This window comes from Malania oleifera, chromosome 6 (genome assembly GCF_029873635.1).
Source record: "Malania oleifera isolate guangnan ecotype guangnan chromosome 6, ASM2987363v1, whole genome shotgun sequence".
NCBI lineage: Eukaryota > Viridiplantae > Streptophyta > Magnoliopsida > Santalales > Ximeniaceae > Malania > Malania oleifera.
The window spans coordinates 68343043-68362926 of NC_080422.1; the positions used below are offsets into that span (position 1 = coordinate 68343043).

The following is a 19884-nucleotide window of genomic DNA, read 5'->3' on the forward strand; positions in this document are numbered from 1 at the left end:
TTGACTTTGGGCTAAATATTAAATGATAAAACTCCTATACTTGGGATAGCTTCCGAACTACTCATTTTTAGAGTTAGTCAAGTTTTTGGAGCCGTTGTCGGGGAATGTCAGTCTTAGTCTCAATTTAGTGTTTTTCCCATCATTTTAATTTTTCTTCTGAAAAAAAAGAGAAAAAAAAAAGAAAAAAAAAAGGAATTAAGCTTTGAAGAAAATTTGGCTACACCTGCACCACACACGCTTATGGATTTTTTGCAGCTCACATACACCATTGCACCATCTTACACTGTTTTACCTAATGACGAACTTAACTTCATGATGTAGTGCAAGAGGATGTCAATGATTCCTCAATTCTATGGGATGAAATCTGAGTGTCCTTATCGGCACCTGACAGAGTTTGAGTTGACTTGCAATAATTTTTTTCTCTCGTGCTAGAATTGATGAATTTACTAGATTTCGTTTATTCTTGCCTTTTTGAAGGATAGGGCAAAGATGTGGTTTAATTCTTTGAGACCTCACTCTATCTCTAATTGGGCTGATATGAAGCGTGAATTTTTGCATAGGTTTTGTCCCTCACAGAGAACTCAATTTTTGCAGGAACAAATCATTTAGTTTATGTAGAAGGGTAATGAAACTTTTCAGGCTTGCTAGGAGAGGTTCAAGGATCTGCTAAGTACTTGTCCACATCACGGGTTTGAATCATGGAGGTTAGTCAATTATTTCTATACAACTCTTACTCCTAATTGCAAACATTTTGTCCATACCATGTGCAATGGAGAACTCTTCAGCAAGGAACCAGATTATGCACTATCATTCTTTGATTACTTAGCTGAAAGTATCCAACAATGGACTACATGATATAATCAAGCACCAATGGAAGTACAACCTATCGGTGCAATCAGTGGTGGAGATAAATGTGAGCCAAAATATTATCCAAAAACTCTTCTGCCTCAGTATCAGCCATAATAGATCCCTCAGAGCTGTGAACCTTCAGGATTTCAATCTAATGCAGCACCTGCTCCACCGGAGAAGTCTCTTGAGGATGTTTTCTAGAAGTTCATGCAGATTCAAATCACAACTAACAATCAGTATACTCTGGCCATAAATGAATTACGGGACACCACTAATGCGATGAGCACGCAGTTGGATATCTTAAAAAAAAGGGAATTTCCAGTAGAACCTTAGCCTAGTCCTCAAGAATACAAGCTGCAACAACAACAAATACATAATGTTTCTCTTGAGCTAACGGAGGCCGTTATTACTTCGAGAAGTTGAAAAGAAGTTTCCCAACCTGAGATGCTCATCAATAGACAACTAGTTGTCCTTGCACCAGAGGTTACGACTGAGACAGAGGAAGTCAAAAAATAATCAGATGAAACGAGTCTAGAAGTGAAGAAGTTAGTTAATAAGGAGGCTGAGACTAATAAGAAGTACCAACTTGTGGTACCTTATTCTCAAAGATTGGTAGCCGTGGACCGTCACCCTCTACTGGAATAAATGTCAAGGTGTTCAATGCGGAAGCAAATCCCCGCAGTGGTAAGATGATTGGTACACTAGATAAAAAAGGTGCGTAGAATGGTGAGAATTTAACTTTCAAGGAGTCAAGTAAACTTTTAATGCTAATGCTTCTGATGAACCAAAGGCATCTATTTTGATACCTATGCCTCAAAAACTGGTTCTTAAGAAAATGAAATCCCTAGAAAATATAGTAACTAACGATCCCTTCTTGTTAAAACAAGGAAGGTAATCTGCACATGTTCTTTCTGGTATCTTAGAACATATTGATTTATTTGAGGCTAACTTTTGTGTAGGTAACAAGACACATTTGTTGTGGCAACTCAAATTTGGAGATTTGCCGGTTCGACTTATAGACCTGCACCCACTAGATGAAATTCCTCTAGAGCCTTTGCCATGTAGATTGTGATGTTTTTCTTCCCTTCTTTTCATTTTGTTTCACCTTATTTTATTTTTAGCCAATTTTCAGGTACATTTTCCTATAGTTTAGTTTTTATTTTCCATTACTTCTCCACCTAGGTATGCCCTACTTCTCCCGTGCACATTTTTTCTATTTTCTTTATGATTTCAGATTGAGGACAATGTTCCACTTTAGTTTGGGGGGGGGGGGCCGTGAGAATTTTCATGTGACACTATGTACGTCTACTTGCCAAGTTTTGTATTAGTTAATTAATAAAAGAAAGAAAGAAAGAAATAAAGAGTATTGAGAATAAATGATTATGTCATGATTAACATTGACATATACCCTTCATATACTTGCACATAATCTAAGAATTATACACTTGGATTATTTATGTGTAGTTTCTCTTTATATGATTTTTTAAGTCCATGAAGAATTCATTGGTAGTACACTCATGTTACTCTGGCTATATAAACTCTTGTATTTACATGGTATCTCATGAGGCTGAAAATTCACATTCACGTGATTTGTAGCACTTAGGGTTCCTTGTGAGCACTAAGAGAGCGCACGTGGTCACTATGACACCTTATGAGGTATTGTTGAGCCATTTATCGTTCTTTTGGGTTTTTGATGTCAACTCTCGGAGTTCATGAAACTCAAATTTCCTTTTTTTTTTTTTTCTGGATATTCTTTGTACACTAGTCTCAGTTTTTGACTTGTTAGCCTAGAGGTGACATCTAGTGGGAAGATAGAAAGCTAGGTCTTGTAACCTACTCAAGATGGGAAGGCTGAACCACCCCTAGAAATAAACTTAGTTCATGGACTACTATTTGAGCTTAATTCCCATTGGTGGCAAGGAGATAATAAAAGAAGTGTAATGATTGTCCTAATTGACAATAAAAAGACAGAAATTGAAGAATGAGCATAAGAGACAATAAGAAAATTAGAAATACACATGAAATGAAAGATTAATACCTGCTCCATAGAATTGCATAAAAAGTTATGGACATGACACATATTCTCCACATATGAAGACTCTTCAACCGCTTAATGTTTTAGATGTATCCACACCATGAATGTGAATAAGTTGATCTAGGGTGGTCTTGGTTGGATATGATGAGTAGGTGAGAAGATGCTAGGGTGAAGGATCTGACACCTTTTCAAACTAGTCCACTACATACATTTAGCGTTTGTTCCTTACAATATGTGGGATGTTTTATCGTGAAATTCCTCTTCACATATGATGAGTGAATCTATCCTTTTGGTGTTTTTGAGGGTATACCAATTAGGCTGAGTCAAAACGATCGTTCTTTAGGTGTCCACTGGTATCCTAGGTGTAACGAGTCACACACATCACACATTCCTCAAGATTTCACTTGTCTATACGTGAATTTATATGACCGCATTAACTCTGAATTGTATTATCGGTTAACTTCATATGAGTATACTATTCTTAATTGTTATATAATGATGAAACTTGCATGAGTGACGTGCTTTGGAGTTGTGTGCATTAAATATGAACGAGCTGGTGTGAAATTTGGTTATATTCCTTTATGTGAAACAGTATAGTTGTGTCACATGTGCATTCATTTCATGTTTGTTGGAGTTAGTATTTGTGGATACCGCCCTGGAATTCATTCACATTATTTGCTAGGGACTAGCAAAATGTTAGTTAGGGGTGTGGTTCTGCACTTAAATTGCGCAATTAGGTGCTTTAATTCATGCATTAAGACTTATATTTTTAATTAAATACCTAATTACTCTCAATGTTTTAGCATGGTGTCCTATTTATAATATTTGGGTTTTATTGAGTAAAATATGAATTTTTGGTATTTTTTTTGGCATGACAATTATTGGAAGCTAAAACTGACGCTACTTCGTAATCTATGCATAATTTTCTCATTCGAGCTTAGATTGAGACGATTCAAAACTTTGTGGAAATTCAAGAAAAATATCTACAACATTTGTGTTTTAAGATTAGAGTGATGCAGGCTCTAAGATGGTCAAAATCGCCCTCATTTCTTGGGAAACAGAATAAAGAAGAAAATGAGAAGCAAAAGAAAAAGAAAAGAAAAGAAAAATATATAATAGTTACCTTGATGTGAACCGGCCATGCAGCTGGGTCCAGGTCTTGGCTGGTGCGCTAGGTAGGACTGGCCTCCCCCTTCCCCTTTATAATTTTTTTTTCTTTTTCTCTTCAACAGGAAGCCCCCGACCCCCTCTCTTCTTCTTCCTTCTCTCCCTTCCCTTTGCTTCTTCCCTTTCCCTTCTCTCCCTTGTCTCCCCTCTCTCTTCCCTGTACACTCTCCAACTCTCCCTTGCTTCCTTTCTTTCCTCTGTCTCTTTGAACTTTTTCCCTCTCTTCCTTCCCCTGCTGTTAAATCCGAATCCCTCTCCTTTACTCTCCTTCTCTCCATTTCCCCTTTCTTTCTTTTTCCTTATCCTCTTCTCGGCTCCTTCCTTGCTATTCGTGGATAGCCCCCTTGCTGCTGTGCAGTTTCCGCACAAGCATCCAAACTCCTCTACTATAGCCTTCCCTCCTTTGTTGCAACCCGAGAACCTAGTCGAGCTGAAGTCCTATTGGCTGCTGCTGCAAACCGAGGCATGTTCCTGCTACTCCGAGGAACTCTCTGCAGCCATGTTGCTGCTGCTAGAAGGTCCTCCTTGCTGTATTGCTCCTGCTAAAGCCAAATCTGCTGCTGTGCCACTACTGCTACACTCCTTTTTCTTCTCTGCTCGAGTTGCTGCAACCAAGAAGTCCTCTTGCTGTTGTTGTTCCTTTAGCCACCACGGCCAGCCCCTGCTACTTCTTGTCCCCTACGGTCTGCTTTTCTACTCTCTCTCTCTCTCTCTCTCTCTCTCTCTCTCTCTCTCTCTCTCTCTATCTCTTCCTTTTTCTCTTCTTTCTCCTCTCTTCTTTTAGTTTTATTTTGTTATTACTTTTAATTAATTGAATAATTGTATTTTTTTAGTAAATTTTAAATTAAATTTTTAGTTTTTAAATTGTGCTAGGAAGTTATTATTAAGGTTTATTTGTGCTCTTTCACTTCTTAATTAGTATTATCTCTTAAGTTAGTAGTTGATAGAGTTATTTCTTTTAGGATTTAAATCTTTGACTCACTCAAAAAATGAGCAGCTTGGAAGCTATCCCAAGTATAGGAGTTCTATCGTATAATATTCAACCCAAAGGCTAGATCATCTCCTTAGCGAATGCGATTAAATTCCAAATTTTATGTATTTCCAATCGAAAATAAAAAGTTACTGAACTCAGTTCAGATTCAGGTTCTCTAGATTGTTTAAAATTTCTTTTGACAAATTAAACGAACATGCAATTTAAATTCTAAACCTAATACGCACTAATTTTAATAAAGAGAAATAAAAATCCTATAATTAATCAGGGAAGAATTGAAACTTGTGTAAACTTTCGGAACAAAAATTAAAAATGCTAATTTTCCCAGTAATTAAAACACGCAAGACTGGGAATGCAACTAATCACAAATATAAATAACACCAATTTAAGTGCAATCAAGAACGTAAACAGGAGTTCGAGACTTCGAGAAATATACCATAAATGGAACACTAAAAAATTGGACTTTAATAAGATCAAACTCAAACTAAATCAAACTCACCAAAATTTAAATTTTAAGGAAGACAATTAATATAAATCCTAAAGAAAATATTTTTCTTTTGTATTTATTCTCCTTTTTTTTTTTTTTTTTTCAAGAAATCAAACCGAACATAGTCAAACAAAAATTAATTCACGCAAACAAGAAAAACAACTTTAATCTAAATACAAGACTAAATAAGAAAAAGAAAGAAATTAAAGTGACTTAAATAAAAATATCTCAATATACAATCCAAGGTTGAACTTCAATTGAGATACAAATAAAAACTTACCAATATTTAAAGAAAGTATAAAAGATGAAGTGAAAATAAAGAGAGAGAGAGAGAGAGAGAGAGAGAGAGAGAGAGAGAGAGAGAGAGAGAGAGAGAGAGAGAGAGAGAGAGAGATTCGGGTGCTATTGCAGCAGCGAAATTGGCCGTGTGTTATAGCAGCAACAGCAAGGGAGTTTGGTTGGAGTTAAGGGGTTGTGAACAAAGTCGAAAATGACTAGCCAGAGACGAGCAACCGCCGAACGAACTCTGGAGAACTTGAGATAGAGAGACGCAACAAGAATTGGGAGGGAAGCTGGGGTATGGCAGCAACGGCACAGCAGCCATGGGCAGTGGCAACTCTCGGGTGTGGCTAGCTGTGGGGTGGTGGTCTTAAGCAGCAGGAAGGTTATAGGTTTAGAAACTATGGCAGCAAGGTAGCAGGGAGTAGGGGAAGAGAAGGAAGAAGTAGGTTCGGCTGGTTTAGTAGTAGCCGAGAGAGAGAAGGGAAGGAGGAAGAAGGAGCCAAGAAGGAGAAGGAGAAGGGGGCGCTGCTAAAGAAGGGAAAAAAAAGAATAAATAAAAAGGGGGAGTAGGGAGGCTGCCCTACACCCAGCTAAGGAAGATCCGGACCCAACTGCATGGCTGGGTCATGTCAAGGTAAAATTTATATATATATATATATATATATATATATATTCTTTCCTTCTTTTTGTTTCCTTGCAAACAAGCCCGAGTTTGATCATTTTAGAGGCTGTATCACTCGAAGCTTAAAACACAGAAGTTGTAGATAATCTTCTCATCTTTCTCTTTAATTTGAATCATCTCAATCAGAATTCGAATGGAAAAATTATGAACGAATTACGAACTGATGCCAGTTTTAGCTCCCGATAATTTTCCTACGAAAAAAAAAATGCGAAAATTCATAAAGTACTCAATAAAAACCAAAGATTATAAATAGGACACCGTGTTAAAATATTGAAAGTAATTAGGTATTTTATTAAAAATATAAGCTCCAATGCATGAATTAAACTACCTAATTATGCAGTTTAAGTGCGTAATCACACCACCCCCCCAACTAATATTTTGCTAGTCTCTAGCAAATAACGTGAATGAATTTCAGGGCGGTATCCACAAATACTAACTCCAACAAACATGAGTGCACATGCGACACAACGATACCTTTTCCCATGTAGGAATATAACCAAATTTCACACAAGCTCATCATATACAATGCACACATCTCTGAAGTAAGTCATTCATACAAGTTTCATTGTTGTATAGAAATTAAGAACAATATACTCACATGAAGTTAACCGGCAATACAATTCAAAGTTAATGTAGTTATATAATTCTGAGTATAAACAAGACGAAGTCTCAAGGTATGTGTAATGCATGTGTATGACTCGTTACACCTAGGATACCAATGGAAACCTATAAAACAGTCGTTTTGACTCGGCCTAACTGGTATACCCTTAATAATACTCAAAAAGAATGGGTTCACTTATCATATGTGAGGAGGAGCATCGCAATCAAATATCCCATATATTGTAAGGAACAAACGCTAAATGTATGAAGTGGACTAGTTTGAAAAGCTCCAGCCTGTTTGTGAGGCATCGGGTCCTTTACCCTGGCATCTTCTCACCTACTCGACATGTCCAACCGAGACCACCCTAGATCAACTTATTCAAAAACTTGACGTGCATACATCTGAGGCATTAAGCGGTTGAAGAATCTTCATACATGGAGAACATGTGTTGTGTCCTTGAATTTTTGTGGTATTTCTGTGAAGCAGGCATTAACATTTCATTTCATGTGCATTTCTATTTCTTATTATTTCTTCTGCTTATTCTTCAATTTTTTTCTTTTTTTAGTCAATTAGGACAATCATTACACTTCTTTCATTATCGTCATACCACCAATGGGAATTAAGCTCGAACAGTGGTCCACGAACTAAGTCTGTTTCTAGGGGTGGTTCAGCCTTTGCATGTTGAGTATGCTACAAGACCTATGTTTCTATCTCCTCACTAGATACCATCTCTAGGCTAGAAAATCAAAAACAAAGGCTAGTGTACAAAGAATCGTCTAGAAGAAAAGAGAACCGAGTTTTGTGAACTCTGATTTGACATTAACACTTAAAAGGATGATAAATAGCTCAAGGATATCTCACAAGGTATCATATTCCCCACGAGTGTTCTCTCAGTGCTCGCCAGGAATCCTAAGTGCAATGAATCACGTGAATGTGTCTATTTAGCCTCATGAGATGTCGTGTAAATACAAGATTTTATATAGCCAGATTAACATGAGTGTACTACCAATCAATTCTTCATGGAGTTACAAAGTCATATGAAGAGAAACTACACATAAATGACTAAAGTGTGTAATTCTTAGGTTATATGCAAGTATGTGAAGGGTATAGGTCAGTGTTAATCATGGCATAAGTCAGTGTAATTTCTCAATACTCTTTCTTTTCTTCTTTTTTTTTTTCAAATTAATATAAAACCCAGCAAGTAGACATGCACCATGTCTCATGAATATTGTCACCCCCCAAACTAAAATGGAACATTATCCTTAATGTGAAAGCATAAGGGAGATAGAAAAGATATGCATGGGAGAAGTAGGGTGTACCTAGGTGGAGAAGTAATGGAAAAGAAAAACTAAAACTACAAAAAAATGTACCTAAAAATTAACTAAAAATAAAATAAGGTAAAATAAAATGAAAAGAAGGGAAAGAAAAACATCACAATTGTCTGGCGGAGGCTTTGGAGGAATTTCATCTAGTGGGTGCAGGTCTATAAATTGAACTAGTGGATCTCCAAATTTGAGCTGCTACACTAAATCATTCTTCATGCCTGTATGAAAGTCAGCCTCAAATGAATTAATACTCTTCAAAATACCAGACAATACATGTGTTGATTGTCTTTCTTGTTTTAACTAGAACGGATCTTTATTCAGCATATTTTCCAGGATATTTACTTCTTTACAAACTAGTTTTTGAGGAAAAGTTATTAGAACGGTTATATTTAGTTCTTCAAAAGCATTAGCATTAAAAGTTTTACCTGGTTCCTTGAAAGCTAAACCTTTACCATTTTACTCACCCTCTTTATTGGGTGTATCAATCATCTTACTGCTACGAGGATTTGCTTCAGCATTGGACTCTTTGACATTTATTTCAGTTGGGAGTGACAGTTCCACGACTGCCAAGCTCTGAGGAAAAGGTACCACAGGTTGGTATTCCTTATTAGTATCAGCCTCCTCATTAACTGACTGCTTCACTTCTAGGTCCGCTTCCTCTGGTTTTTCTTTGACTTCATCTGTCTCAACTGTAACTTCAGGTACTAGGACAACTGGTTGTTTATCGATGAGCATCTCAGCCTAGGAAACTTCTTTTCTGATTCTCGAAGTAATGACGACCTCCACTGTCTCAAGAGAAACATTATGTATTTGTTATTGTTGCTGCTGGTATTTTTGAGGACTAGACTGAGGTTCCACAAGAAATTCCCTTTTTTCTAAGATATCCAACTGTGTGCTCATCGCATTAGCGGTGTCCCGCAATTCATTGAGGGCCTGAGTATACTGATTGATTTGAATTTGCATGAATTTCTGGAAGACATCCTCAAGAGACATCCCCAGTGGAGCAAGTGCCGCATTAGATTAAAATTCTGATGGCACATAACTTTGAGGGATCTATTGTGGCTGATACTGAAGCGGAAGAGTGTCTGGGTAATATGTTGGCTCATAATTATCTCCACCACTGATTGCACTGATAGGTTGTACTGTCATGGATGCATGATTGTATCGTGCATTCCATTGTTGGACACTTTCGGTTAGGTAATCAAAGAATGATAGTGCCTGATCCGGTTCCTTGCTAAAGAGTTCTCCATTACACATGGTTTGGACAAGGTTTTTATAATTAGGAGTAAGAGCTGTATAGTAACAATTAACTAACCTCCATGATTCAAACCTGTGATGTGGACAAGTACTTAATAGATCCTTGAACCTCTCCCAGCAAGCTTGAAAAGTTTCATCACCCTTCTGCACAAACTGAATGATCTGTTCTTGCAAAATTTGAGTTCTTTGTAAGGGACAAAACCTATGTAGAAATTCACGCTCCATATCAGCCCAATTAGATATAGAGTGAGGTCTCAAATAATTAAACCACATATTCACCCTATCCTTCAACGAGGCATGAAATAAAAGCATTCTAGTAAATTCATCAGTCCCAAGATATCTATTTGTTGCACCATATATATGAATGAAATTTGCTTGCTTTCTCTCAACTAAGAGGGGTTTTAGGCAAGAAATCTATGAACAGGTGGCTATTTTAAAATTCCAAGATTTCTCAAAGTTGGTTGACAGAGCTATTATAGCAAAGGTGAGTAGGCAGAGGGGTTTTGGGATACAGAGCTAGAGAAAAAGGCCCACGCCTCTTGAAATTTCAAGCAGGTACTAGTCGGGGATCATGGAGGGAGATCGGTACGGTGGTGGCTAGAGGCAAGTGACGGGAAACTGTGGATATCAGGGCGGGTAGGCTTGTCCTATCCGCCTTAGATGTGGCAGGAGGCACATGGGAGATTGTCGGGTAAAAGAGAATGTTTGCTATCGGTGTGGATGGCTAGGATATATTGTGAGAAATTGCTAAGCTCAGCCAGCAAATTTACCAGCTCTTAGACCATTTTGGGGAAATAATCAGGCACCCCTAGGAGGCCAATAGAGGAATACAACCTCGGTGAGAGTCTACGCGATAACACCGGGAAATGCTGACGCGACGGGTGATGTCGTTATAGGTACTATTACTATTTTATCATATAAAGTTGTTTTATTTAACTCAAGGGCCACACATCCTTTCATGTCTATGGGCTATGTCAAATTATGTGGGATAGAAACCCAATTGTTAGACACCAAGCTGTTAGTAGCTACACCTACAGGGACAGTAGTGAGGTGTCGAAAGGTGCTTAGAGAGTATCCAATGGGCATTCAGGGAAGAGTATTACCTATTGATCTTGTTGTATTAGATAAGCAGGGATTTGATATGATTTTGTGTTGACCTCATAGGTTATACCCGGTTTTAATAATGTAAAATACTCAATTATTTGATCGCTATCTAGTTTGTGTGCGGGCTTATATTAGCAGATCAATTGATGGAACATGAAGTAAAGTCTGAAGACCCTGAAGATTATTTTATGTTGTAATTCATTTTATGGCACTATTCGGGTTCATAATAGAAAATATAAGAAAATGTCTGTAATAATCTCTGCATATCATGCATGTATGTTATTGTAAACTCAAAGACCATAGATTAGCCTTAGGGATCACCCTTCAGTTGACCGACGCTGGATTTTTTTGGTGTCCTCAAAAAGACCTTAGAAAGACCTTAGGTCCTTGCATATACACATAAAATAATCCCTATAATCACTTATATTATCAGGAGATTTAATTGGAGAAAAACCGGACTTATAGGCAAAATTTGTGAGGATTAAGGCAACCAAACCCTTAGTGTTCAAAACACTTTGGGCGACCGAACCCTTGATTGGTTAGAAGGTTGACTTGGTTTCGGGTGACTGAACAATTTTGACCATAGTGTCCTAGGGCAACCGAACCGCTGATCTGACCTTTCCTAACAACTCGGTAGCCTGAACTTATATGTTCAAAATAGACTCGGGTGACCGAACACATGAGTTCAGTTAACTGAACTTTAGACCGAGCACCCGAATCTCAGACAGTGTGGAAATCGCCTTGGTTTAACAAATCGAACCCATGCTTAGATGACCGAACTTCAAAATTTGACTTTTTTTCATTTTCTCAGGTTGTTTTATTTTTACCATGGTTAAGCACGGTTAAATGGGGTTAATATTTCTTAACGGTTTTAAAACAATATTAATAATTCCCCCCATGTCCTTAATGGTTATAATTTGCCCTACTTCTATATATATGGGCTCATTTGTGAAAATTATGACAAGATTAGCAAGATCATTAGCGAAAAATCCTCTAAAATTTTAAAAGCCTATTTTTCATATACTACTTCAAAATACTCTCATACACTAATTTCCATGATCATTCAAGCATTGTGAGAGTTCCTAAATGTGCTAGTGCTTTATTTTACATTGCTTAAAACACTCATCTTTATGGTTGTTGATTGTTTGATTTTTGAGAGTTAAGCAAGAATATTTCCAACAGATTTAACTTGATAAATCTTGTGTTGGGAAAAGCTTATTAGCTTGAGGCTCTTAGCATTGTTATTGCAAGATTCCTTTAAGTAATAATTTTTTGTGTGCAAAGTATTTTACAAGCTATATTTTTCAAACAACTCTTGTGCTTATTTCATTGAGGAAAATATTTTGAGTTGGTTTGAATATTATTGCTAGCATCTTTGAAACCCTATTCTATTATTGAGAGTTGTTATATCTTGTTTCAAAGATTAGCTTGTTAGAACACTCTTGAGCATATTTGAGATTATAAATTGCTAAGTGTTGCATGCACAAAATCACATCACCGAGCTTGCAATTCCTATATTGTTGATGTGTGGTTGAATGATTATACTGTGCGTATTGTAGTACATACCTGCTTAGTGTAAGAAACATTTCCGTGTATGTAAATTTTTTATACATTTGTTGTATTCTAGGCGTGGGCCTGAAGTGGGAGTCTAGTCTTATTGAATATTCTCGAATTGTCTTAGCCCAATTAGGAAAGCTAGGTGCACCATCCTAGTAAGGTGTAGGTTGAGGTCAGCCCTATTAATTGGCTTGGTTGTAACCTGTGCCGCTCCACTTGTTAAATGAGCGTTAGTGGAATCCTCAGGCTTGTAAGCTAGAGGCAGGGATGTAGGCACAATTGGTTGAACCCCAATAAAATATCGTGTGCACTTTACTTTTCCATAGTTTATTTTCTACAAGCATACGTTATTTTATGAATGTCATGCATGATTTAACTTTTGCATATTATCTATGCGTTTGGGTTTATGTGTAAATAGAATGACCCTAGGTTGTGAAATACTGCTATTGGATTAGCTAAACCTTGGAATTAATTTCAAATACCCAATTCACCCCCTTCGTGGGAATACAACAAGGCTAACATTTTGGGTATGGATTGGCTAGCAGGTAACTATGCCAATATTGATTGTTATCATAAATAGGTGGTATTTAGGCCTCCTGGAGAGCAGGAACTCAGATTCGTTGGGTTTTGTATGCATGCCTCACCCCAGTTGGTGTCAGCTATTCAAGCAAGGAGACTACTCCGGGACGATTGCCAGGGATACATAGTTTGTATAAAGGAAATGCTAGAGGGAGAATTGAAACTTGCTGATATTCTAGTAGTTATGGAATTCTCATATGTTTTTCCAGGAGAGTTACCTGGTTTACCACCGGATCGTGAAATTGAGTTTGCTATCGATTTACATCTAGGGTCAACACCAATTTCTAAAGCACCCTACGAAATGGCTCCAACTGAATTAAAAGAATTGAAGGATCAGTTGCAAGAATTATTAGACAGGTTTTATCAAGCCTAGTGTGTCGCTCTGGAGAGCACCAGTTTTATTTGTAAAGAATAAGGATAGGATGATGAGGATGTGTATAAACTACAGAGAGATAAATAAAGTGACAGTAAAGAACAAGTATCCTCTTCCTCGTATTGATGACTTATTTGATCAGTTCCAGGGAACTCAGGTCTACTCTTAAATTGATCTTCAGTCGGGATACCATCAGGTAAAAATTAAAGTAGAAGATGTTCTAAAGACAGCTTTCCAAACCAAGTATAGCCACTACAAGTTTTTGGTTATGCCCTTTGGATTAACCAATGCACTAGCAGTGTTTATGGACCTAATGAATAGGGTATTCCATCAGTATTAGGACCAGTTCATTGTTGTTTTTATTGATGATATTCTGGTCTGCTTGAAGAGTTTCGAGGAGCACGAAGATCATCTAAGGATGGTGCTACAGGTGTTGAGAGAAAATAAGTTGTACGCTATGTTCAAAAAATGTGAATTCTAGTTAAGGGAAGTTACGTTTCTTGAACATATGATTTCTAGGGATGGTATTTGGGTAGATCCGAGCAAGATAGAAGCGATGGTGAACAGGACAAGACCGAGGAATGTCCAGGAGATCCGAAGTTTCTTGGGTCTGGCGGGATACTACCGGTGGTTTGTAGAGGATTTTTCCAGATTATCAAGTCCTTTGACAAGGCTCACAAGGAAAAGTGTGAAGTTCGAGTGGACCGATGAATGTGAGCAAAGTTTTCAGGAGTTGAAGAAGCGATTCATCACCGCACTAGTTTTGACCATTCCATCAAGGGATGTGGATTATGTGATCTATAGTGACGCATCTCTAAGAGGATTTGGATGTGTATTGATGCAACAAGTAAAGGTTGTGGCATACACTTCTCGGTAACTCATAGAATATGAAAAGAATTACCTGACGCATGATTTAGAGTTGGCTGCAGTGGTGTACGCCTTAAAGATCTAGAGGCATTATATGTATGGTGGGAAATGAAAGATCTTTATAGATCATAAGAGTTCAAAATATTTCTTCACATAAAAAGAGTTGAATATGAGGCAGAGGAGATGGTTGGAGTTAATTAAATATTTCGACTATACCATCAGTTACCACCCAGGGAAAGAAAATGTGGTAGCTGATGCCTTAAGTTGGAAGTCAGGGAATGTCTCTATGTTAGCAGTGGTGATACAACATTAAATCGGAATGGATTTGGAAAGGCTTAGGGTAGAGCTGGTAGAGGGAGAGCACCAGGCATTTATTGTTAGCATGGTACTTCTGCTAACTTTGCTGGATAAAATTAAAACTACTAAAATGTAAGACGCAGAATTAGTAAAGATTAGAGATAAAGTATAGAGTGGATAGGGAGCTAATTTTACTATTTCATATAATGGTGCTTTAAGGTTTGGTACCATATCGTGAGAACTTGCAAATACTAAAATTAAAAGAACCATCTTGGAGGAGGTGCATCGATCCTTGTATACGGTGCACCCAATAAGCACTAAAGTGTACATGGATCTTTGGGAATCCTTTTGGTGGAGCAATATGAAGAAAGAGATAGTTGAGTACGTAGAGTAGTGCTTGACGTGCTAGCAAGTAAAAGTTGAGCACCAGAGACTGGTGGGACAATTATAGCCACTCCAAAGTCCTGAGTGGAAGTGAGATCATATTTCTATGGATTTCGTTACAGGGTTACTGCCAACATTGGACGAAAAAGACGCTATCTAGGTAGTCGTAGAACGGTTAACAAAGACTGCCCACTTTATTCCCATCAGAGTTGGTTACTTCATGAGTAGGTTGGCAGATATATATATATATATATATATATATATAGGAGATAGTAAGACTACATGGAGTGTTGGTGTCCATCGTCCCTGATCGAGCCATGGTTCACATCGCAGTTTTGGAAAAGTTTGCAAAGAGCCATGGGTACACAACTGACATTTAGTACAACCTCTCAACCTTAGACCAATGGAAAAAAGTAGAGGATGATTCAAATACTAGAAGATATGCTACGAGCTTGTGTATTAGATATTGGTGGTAGTTGGATCTAGTACATGCCACTAGTCGAATTTGCTTATAATAACAGCTATCAGGCTACCATTGGGATTGCACCATATGAGGCATTATATGGCACGAGGTGTCTATATCTATTGTATTAGGATGAAATTGGGGAGAAATAGATTTTGGGTCCGGAGTTGGTTCAACAACTTCAGAGAAAATCAAACTCATCAGAGATAGAATCCAAACAGCTCAGAGTCAGTAGAAAAGTTATGTCGATACTCACCGGCGAGAGTTGGAATTTGGAGTAGGAGATCATGTATTTTTGAAAACTGCACTAATGAAAGGGGTGATGAGGTTCGGGAGGAAGGGTATGCTGAGCCCTAGGTACATTGGGCCATTTGAGATACTTGAAAGAGTGGGTCAGGTTGCTTATAGGTTAGCCTTACCACCAGTTCTATCTAGAATTCATGACATATTCCATGTATCCATGTTGAGGAAATACGTCCCAAATCGCTCTCACGTGATTAGCTTTGAGGCAATGGAGCTTGGTGATGCCTTGTCTTATGAAGAAGTTCCTGTATGGATTCTAGATCGAAAGGAGCAGGAGCTACGCACAATGAGAATTCCATTAGTGAAAGTTCTATGGTGTAATTATGCAGCCGAGGAGGTTTCGTGGGAATTAGAGGAACTAATGCACCAGCAATATCCACATCTGTTTAGTGGAGATCAGAGATGAGATGTTAAGAGTAGAATAAATAGCAATGTATGTATTTCTTTGACTTGCATGGTATAGGGTAGCATAGGTTATAAATGGTTTTGGGAGAGTCTTCTTTTCCTTTAAATGATTGTAATCTCCTAGAACTCTTCCTTGTAACCACGGTATTCCTCCGCTATAAGTGAGGGTAATTAATAAAATTGCAGTGAGTTTTCCTCAAAGATTGGTATATAAGATAGATAAATAATTTTGAGAACAAAATTTTATAAAGAGGGGAGATGTAGAGACCCGAAAAATATAATATTAAAACTAAATAAGGAAAAGAGGAAAATGGGTTGGAGAGGAGAAAACCGGTGACGGTTTTCTGAAGTGTTAAGAAAACCTTCGACGACTATATGGTTTTACCGTGACTAGGTTAAAGGGTAAATGGTGAAAAATGGGCTGGTTAAAGAGAAAATTGGCGATGGTTTTCTGGGAACCCTATAAAACCATCAACGGTTTTTGCTAGAGAGAAAATGGTATATATGGGCTGCATGTCATTTTCTTGTTACAAAATTCAAAACTCTCATTTCTCTCTCCTGCAGCTGCGAATCTCTCTCTCTCTCTCTCTCTCTCTCTCTCTCTCTCTCTCTCTCTCTCTCTCTCTTCATTTTATCACTTTAGATTCGCCCAATCGACGATCAGACTTTGTATCTAAGGCCTTGTGGCGATTCTCTTCAATGTAACTAGAGAAGAATTATATTTTGAGGATCCCAGGCACCATCCCAAACTGAGGTGAGGAAGTTGTTTATGATGTCGATTGGTATTTTAATTAGTTTAAAGGGTGAATAGGTCTAGGAATGTGAATATGAGCATAATTCTAGGGTGAATTGATAAATTGGGATTTGTGGAATCTAGGGTTGTGGTGTGAACGTCACAGGCGTTAGAGTTCTTGCGGGCGTTTCCTTAGAAAATGAGGTAAGAGTGATAAATATTTGATGTTTCCTGGGTTAAATGGAGTATGTGGGTCCGAGAAAAATGTGAATGTGAAATTATTCTAGGATTACATTACTTTAGGGTATTTGAGTTCTGAACGTTGCCGACATGAATATAGTATTTTTAGCAGGCTTATTGATAATTAGGTAAGGGGAATAAGTTACGCCAGTTAATTTTTGGGAATTTTATTAATTAAATTATGGCATGTGTTTATGGGTTTGAATATTATAGTTGTGGTATATTTGTGAAAATTCATAAATTTGGGTTACAGGAAAGTTTTACAAATGATGTGTATTATTGTCATAAAGTAGGAAAATACAGTTTTACCCGTTCAGATTATAGTATAATAGTTTCATTAAAATTGTGTGGCATGAGAAATATCAGATATAGTACAAAGATTTAATACAGAGTTTTATAAAACTTTTATAGAACCATGATATACAGCTTTTATAGAACCATGATTTTATACAGCTTTTATAGAACCATGATATACAGCCATTACAAAACCATAATATACAATCATTATAGAACCATGATATACAATTATTACAGGGCTATGGATTATAGTTATTATATAGAATTATGGTAATACAGTTTATACAGAATCATGGTTATTACATTTTATTACAGAATTATGGTAAAATAGTAATATACAGAAATAATATTATGTAGTATCAGATCCCTAATGGACCAGTACAGATTACAGAGCACGTAACTATTGCAAACATAGTATAGAGTGCAATCATACATCTTAGATAGTGTGTGGAATGGAACAGTCAATTATGCCTACAGGAGAGATGCAGGCTCCCTATTAGTTAGGTCTAGGATGAGGAGGTTAGTCGTACTATAGAGGTTATTGTTTGACTTAGCCTAGTAGGCCAGCCAGAGTTAAGTCCCACCCATGGGCCACACAACCCGAGCATGCAGGGTTAATTCATGCATACAGTTATCCATCCAAGGAAACTTTCATAGTTATATAAATATATGTATATAGTTTTACGGAGAACATGAACTACCTATTATAGTTATAAGTATGTTCAAATAGAAAGTTTATTTTAAAAGGCATAGGTGTGAATTATGATATGTTGTATATTGAAATGTTACCCAACACAGTTGAGTTAATAATTATGTTATTCATGTAAAACTCATTCGCCACATAATGGTTGTAATTTATTTCATCTTACTAAGAGGTGTCTCACCCTAGAATTCCAAGCATTTTAGGTGATCCAGATTGGCATGTGGAGCGTGCTCCGAGATAGAGGGGACTTTTGTATTGCCCTAGCTGCAGGGTAAGTTTTTGAGTTAGGAGTTGTATTTTTGGGTATGCCCCTAGGGCATTGTCTTTGGTTTTGGGAGATGTATATTTATATTTTGGGACTTATTGAAACTTTGGTATTGTAAATAAGGTTAATGTATTTTTTTTTCCACTACTTAGGTGGTATATTTTGTGAACAAGTATCCTTGGTACCACTTGAGGTCCAAGATGTGATAGTGGATATTATTATGGGTATTAGAGTAATGTTATTTTGTAACAGGATATATAGATATATAAAAAAAATGGTAGTAATTTTGGGGTCGTTATAATAGGTAAGTTTAACTCTTCACTCTAAGCATCAGTGGTCTCTAGTCTTCCCTATTGAATGTTTTCAGCGTCAAATGGGTTTCTTGGAGCCTTGCTCCAATTACACTTTATAGTATTACACACAAGGATTAGGTCACCAAGAAGGCAACTCAGTTAATGCTTCAAAGTCACTACCCTTTATATTAAGCATTGGTATATGGTTTGCACCATTTTTTATACCAACAATACATTTGAGAGGATGTATTGACTCATCCCAATTTTTTGCTTCAATCTACTTGTCTTTCTATTATGTGAACACAAACAAAGACAAAAGTAATGTTGAGGTTGACATTGGAATTCATGAATGCAAAATATACTTGCATTTTCCATTGCTTCTCTTGTATGCCTAGTTGTACACTAAAATTCTTGCCCTAACATAGAAATATGATCAATTAATCTTACATAACAACATTAATTTGCAACTAGAACAATGACATAGCATTTCAATTATGCACGGGAAGAACGATGGTGAAGAAAAGAAAAGAAAAAGAAAAACTGAATTGAGGTCACAGTAAGATGAGAAAATGAAATATGAAATTTGGACATAAGTAAGAATCTCACATGGTGCAATAAAAGTATTTCTCTACTCCAAATGACAACTTTGCATTGCTTAGATTTTACCTTTATTTTGCTTTCTGTATATTCAAAAAATTGAAGGTAATTTTCAATATTCATTTTTACTTCTGCAATTGCAAAATATTAATTAAACATTAATTTTCTTTAAAGTTACACAATTAAAAGTTAAATATTAAAAAAAATTGAAACTAATTAACGTTGATAATTACCTACACACACACACTTAGAACCCCCTTTCTCCTAACATAATTTTGTGAGTGGATTTTTGTGAAAGGCATGGACATAAAGTATGCTTTCTATTAGTATTTTATAAAATCGTAATGTAATGGATGAACTTGAAGTCCATTGCATAACAAAATTCATATTAAATAGTAGTATAAATTTGAGAGCATATTGAGGAATGAATTTAAGAAAATATTAGTTGATAAATTTTAGTGGATATAACTTATAGAAAATAATTATGTGTATGCAAAAGATGTTGAGGCATAGCTTGAAATACCATTTTTCAAAAGATGGAAACAACATGTAATGATTCAACATTTCTTCATTGAGCCACATATATTTTGAATATGTAAAAATTTTATGTTAAAAATTTATTAAAACTACAAAAGTCAATAAGTATAATGATGTTATTTTTTTATTCACCCATGCCCTTATTGATTAGTCTTCATCTCATTAGAAGTTACAAATTGTCTCTAATTCATTCACACTTTAATTGAATGAT

General features: G+C 36.6%; 1 non-coding gene across 1 annotated transcript; it reads left to right on the forward strand.

The window, feature by feature from the left end:
• Positions 1 to 9746: 9746 nt before the first annotated feature.
• Positions 9747 to 9854, forward strand: LOC131159058 (small nucleolar RNA R71). Its single transcript, XR_009137672.1, has one exon. It is a non-coding gene; the product is annotated as a small nucleolar RNA R71 (small nucleolar RNA).
• Positions 9855 to 19884: the final 10030 nt, after the last annotated feature.